We start from the raw sequence: 6,000 nt of genomic DNA, 5'->3' as shown, positions 1-6,000 counted from the left end.
AATGTTTGTGTTATTTAAAAGTATCTTTATATAAAAATCTACAAGACTATATACCAAAGCGTAAGTAGTTTTTCCCTGTGAAGTACAGGATTAGGGAATGTACTTTTAGGGAAGTACATGAATCTTTTTTTTTTTTTTAAGTCAGAAACCATGCTTAATTTTTGTAATAAAAAAAAAAAAGAATCAGGAGTATCATTAGTATTTCCTTGACATGACACAAGGCCTAGGCTTCTGTTCCAGCTCTATTTTTTTTTAATTTTTTTTTTTAACGTTTATTTATTTTTGAGACAGAGAGAGACAGAGCATGAGCAGGGGAAGGTCAGAGAGGGAGACACAGAATCTGAAACGGGCTCCAGGGCTCTGAGCTGTCAGCACAGAGCCCGACGCGGGGCTCGAACTCACGGACGGTGAGATCATGACCTGAGCTGAAGTCGGCCGCTTAACCGACTGAGCCACCCAGGCGCCCCCCAGCTCTATTTTTTAATATGTAACTTTTAGCAAGTCATAAACTGTGTCAGGTTTCTCATTTTTTGAATGGGGATAATATAAGCTGTCCTATCTACCCAGCGGGATCATCAGGAAGGATAAATGGAATAATGAATGTTAACATGCTTTCAAAATCTACAAAACACTGTACAAATGCTAGAGACACAGGGAACTGAAGTAAAAGAGTCATGAAATGTCACCCAAAGAAATGGAAAGTAATATCACATGACTTCTTCCAACCCATTACTTGTAGATGGAGACATGGATTCTTCCGACAGCTAAATGTGTCAAAAAGAAAATGCCCCCAAAGAGGCTAAAGAAGCTGCCAATCCCTACAAGCAGGTTGATGATGTATAGGAGAGGGTCAAGATGCCATCTTAGGAAGGAAATAAATAGATAGCATGATTTAACTCTTGCAGAAATCAACCAACCTTTTGTTCCCCCTCTCACTCTTGAGTAAGAGTATTTTTTTAATGTTTATTTATTTTGAGAGAGAGAGAGCGAGTGTGCACACATGTGCGTGGCAGAGGGTGGTGGTGGGCAGAGAGTGAGGGCAAGAGAATCCCAAGCAGGCTCCACCCTGTCAGCACAGTGCAAAGCCCTAGGCAGGGGCTCAGTCTCATTGTTCATGAGATCATGACCTGAGCCAAAATCAAGAGTTGGATGCCACATAGGCACCCCTATTGAGTAAGAGTATTGTTTTTGCAAGCTCTCACAGAAAGTACCTTTGCAAAAGTTTGTCCTCACTCTTTGAAAAGTTTTGGCCTTAAAAGATTAAAGGAAGACCCCAAATACCACCCATTAGCCTACCTGATTTTGCTGGTAAGGAGAATTTCACTTTTGTAGAGTAATCAGATTCCAGAAAACAATGGAGAAATGACTTGTGTGGAGATTACTCAATTTGTGTGCAAATTTTCTCTGAAATTTATACCTTAGAGAAACCCTCCACAAGTGTTTTGCTAGCCCACAGCAGTAAATACATATAAAAGATTAATGTCCTGAGACAGAGTAAGTAATTTTAAAACTACATATCTTGATTAATACTTTTATTTTAAAATTACCTTGTTATACTTGGCCTCAGGACATTAAACTTTCAGGTAGAAACAAAGACAGTAATAGCTAATAAATACATGGCAGCCCACTAGACAAAAAAACTGTATTGTTTGCCATTTTCTGCACCACCTTCAGGCCAGTAGTGCTAATTATTATAAAACTTGACCTTAAAGGAAAGGCCTATGAAAGGGAGAATAGACCATCTCAAAACCTTACCAGAAGCATTTACAAGACTTCTGGTGGTCAGTGCAAGTAACTAAATAAAATAAAAACATAAAAGCTTCCTTGGTGGTCAGATTTACCCCAGTTCTTGAACTGAGCTTTCAGTTCAGTGGATGTCTTTCTGTGCCCTGTTGGATCTCTGTCATAAGCACACTCTGAAGGCACACACAGGGGTTGTGTCTTTCTACAATGTCAGCTTTATTCAGTAAACAAAGCAAGGTTAACTATTATAAAGCAGGTTCAGGATTCCAAACTCAATGACACTCTACTACGTGTTTAACTCGCCTTCTTACACATCACACAAAACAAAGTACAAGACAAGTCATACAATAAACAAGATAGAACGGAGGGTAGGAAGTTAATGAACCAAACACTAAGTCAGTCTGTGAGTGCAGTTGAGATAAGGCCTCAGTCTGGTCCAGGTCAGCTCTCAGCACTTATTACTTATGGTGTTCTAGCAGTCAAGGATCTCTGTTCTTTTTGGAGATCAATCTGGTAGAACCCTTGGCACCAGCTGCCTTTTTGAAGTGGTCAAACATAGAGGGTTCAGTGTCTGAGGAGTCTGACAGTTTGCTGCAAAAATTCTCTCTTTTTTAAAGGTATTTAATCAGTCTTGGGTCTTTGCAGACCTCCTCTGTTTCTACTGGTTATCCATTCTGAATGCATCACCAGCTGATGCTGGTCTCAGCAAAATCTGGTCTTAGCTGCAATGCCCTTAGCTGCTTGTATCATTGCTTCCCATAGGCCCCTGTTTGATACAAGTGACTCCTACATTGCTCTTTACAATCTCGCATGTCTAGCACAGTATCTGGCATACAACAGGCTCTCTAAACATTTGTTAAACGTATAAAGAATTCTAAAGGTTATGGATATTTTTCTTCTTCTTGTGAATCATCTTTATAGAAACTAAAAGCTTCCTGAAGCTCTGACCTTTCTTTACTGATTACTTATTGAAAATTTGGAGAAGACAGTGAGGGAATGGATTAAGTGAGGAAGGAGATATGTGGAAATTGGTAAGTGGTTCTTTTTATCTCTGATAATGTCCGGGGTGTGAACACGGAGCCATCACTACCTAATATCTTATTTAGGGGATAACTTCTACAAGCAAAGGGTTTCAGGGATTCAATACTGGCCAAGCAAGTCAAAGGAGAATGAGGCATCCAAAAAAAGGAGAGTGGAAGTTACACGAGAGAAAACAACAAACACAGGCTCCACACAATTCAACATGTCTAAAATGAATTTATCAGGATTATCTTTAAACAGCTGCAACTTCATACTTTCCCTTTTTGCCTTCATGATGTTCCTATTCATCCTCTGAGACATCTATTGAGACACCAGCATCTGATTTTCCCTTTCCTTGTACTTCTTCATTTATTCATCTTGGGAGCATCTGCTATCATTTGGGCTTCATGTTATGTTCTAGATAAGGTGCAGACATGGCCTCTACTCTCAAAAAAAGTCATGCTCTAGCCCCCAAGGTAACACCTACCTTAACTGCTTAATAACTGTAATAGTCTCATACCTGTATTTTCTCATGTGGTGTATCTTCACGTAACCCATCTATTCACTCAACAGATTTATCTTTCTCTTCAGTATTGTGTGTGCATGTGTGTGTGCACATATATATAAAATACTTCATGGCCCAGATATTTATACTGTGACAGGCACTGTTAGTAATGCATAATGAATAAGTATCTAAAAGCATCTTGATTATTTTAAGCAGCTAGCCTCACACAATTCCTAGCTTTCCCTGAAGCCTTGCATGTGACTCCTCTGAACCACACCTTCCGTTTCCCCCCTTCTACTGTCAAGCTCATCTACTTACTGTCACTAAAATGGACCATAAGCTCCATGCCTTTCTTTTTTCCCCTCATAGTGAATATAAGCCCTCTTCCCTTTTTTTCCCCCTAGATATCTAACTCCTACCCTCTGGTATAAGGGCAAGCTTACAGGGTAGAAAAAGCATGAACTTTTCTATCAGGCTGACCTAGGTTTTAATCCTAGCTCCTCTGCTAACCAACATAGCAATCTTGGACCTTAATTTCCACACCCCTCAGTTTCCTCATTAGTAGGACAAAGATGAGAATATTTATCTGGTAGAGTGCTTTTGAGCAATGGTCAGAAAACTATAGCCTGTATGCCAAATCTGGTCCATGGCCTACTTTTATAAGTAAAGTTTTATTAGAGCACAACCATACGTGTGTATTGTCTATGACTGCCTTCATGCTACAACAGCAGAGATGAATAGTTGTGGCAGAGACCCTGCGGCCTGCACAGCCAAAACTTACACTCTGGCCTTGAGGGTTGAGTATCAAAGGAGGAAATGATGTTAAAAGCTTAGAATAGCATCCACAGGGAGTAGAATGCTCAGTAAATGGAAATGGTGAGTAATGGATGGAAGGGGCATGTGTCAGAGGGAATTGCTAAGCGAAAGATCAATGGACCAGTTGTTGGTAGGTCTTCCAGGAAGTCACTACAGATTATCGAGTCAGGTTTTGAGCTTTTCAGGTCGAGAAACAATTTGGTCCATGCTCTGGGAATAGGATCCTGTCCCGGGGCAAATAAAAAATAAAAATAAAAATAAATAAAAAATAAAAAAATAAAAACTAAGCTCACAAGAGACAAATGGATAATACAACATAAACTTGCTACAGGAAACCTTTGGCATTCTTGGAAAGAAAAGTCCTTTCGACGAATGGGAAGTAAATGTAATTGTAAGTAACTGTTACTCAAGAGACAGTAACATGAGATAGTAACAGATCATTGTTTTTGTTAAGGAGTGAATTTGCATTGAGTGAACAGAAACAAGAGACTTAGCTAGTGAGCCAACCTGTTAAGCACCTATGCACATCTCAAGGAGATTTTTATTCATCTTACCACCACTTAGTTGTTAAATCCTGTGGTAGAATGTGATAGAGACTTTATTTCTAAGTGAAAACATGTCCCCAGCTCCCCCAAAATAAACATAAAAATGAACAAAACACCAACTGATCATGCTGAGACAGAAGTAAAATTACAGGAAAATCAAGTAAGGTGATATTTCCAGCCAAAATAAAAAGTTTTGTTACCTGAAAAGTGGAACTTCCTAATATATAGACTCGTTATACGTTTCCTAGTGGGGAAAATTATATACTACATATGGGGGAAATTACTCTATTTTACAAGAAAAAACATATGCTATAAGGGTGCTTGCAAATTTGAAAGGAAGGAAAGAAGAAGTTCCCAAGAAACACCTGGAGAATATGTTCTGGTGAAATATTTCCCAAAATTGTTTAAGTTGTAATATTAACATATTCTCCACCAAAAAAGGATCTTATGTCAAATATATTTAGGAAATGCTTAATAGCCGTCCTCTCTTGGGGAATCACCATGAATATCAGCATATCCAATGAATGCAAAAGCCTATAAGAAAAAAACAAACTTACATACTCGATTTGACGTAGCATTTTTTTCAAACCTGTTTCACCACTGTGACCTTTTAACTAAAAGGTCTATGTACTAAACACAATAAATGTCAACTTGGTCTCAACTAAATAAAGTTTATAAAAACTATGCTTATCTTTTTTATCTTCCGTTTTCCTTTCATTTCTCATAAGGTTATAAGAGCAAAATGAAACACAATAGTCAAACCTTGGCTCAAACATCTCTGTCCAGGCTAAAATAGCACCATTTCAGAAACCGAACTACTGGCAGTACACATTGCCATGTTTATTTGTAACTAATGTGTGAAAGTGTGAATTTCTCAAAAGTTAAACATGAAAACATTAAGAACCTCTATATGAGGTAAAGGACTTCAAAGGTGTGGTCAATGCTTCTGAAATACCAGGAAAAGTCTCCAGTAAAAAGGTGTATCTTGGGCCAGTATTCAAAGATAAACCACCAACCCAGAGAGGAACAAGTAAATGGACAGGAAGGCCTTGAGGCAATATTAATAAAAGTACATAAGGGTCACCCACTGATTCAGGTATATAGCTTATATCAACTGTTCCAGATTATTACATTAACATTTGATATTGAAAAGTTTGATGGCCCTTATGCACAATTAAAATCTAGCTTCCGTTTTTATGGGATGAATAAATCATAGGAATAAAGAGCGCAGAGTAAGGAATATAATCAATGATATTGCGACAGACGGTAGCTATACTTGTGATGAACACAGCACAACGCATAAACTTGTCGAATCACTGTTGTATACCTGAAACTAATGTAACTTGGTGTCAATTATACTCAAAAAAAATA

Source organism: Panthera tigris, chromosome B3, assembly GCF_018350195.1.
Source record: "Panthera tigris isolate Pti1 chromosome B3, P.tigris_Pti1_mat1.1, whole genome shotgun sequence".
Lineage (NCBI taxonomy): Eukaryota > Metazoa > Chordata > Mammalia > Carnivora > Felidae > Panthera > Panthera tigris.
The sequence above is the reverse complement of the archived record's forward strand: the minus strand, read 5'-3'. Positions refer to the sequence as shown.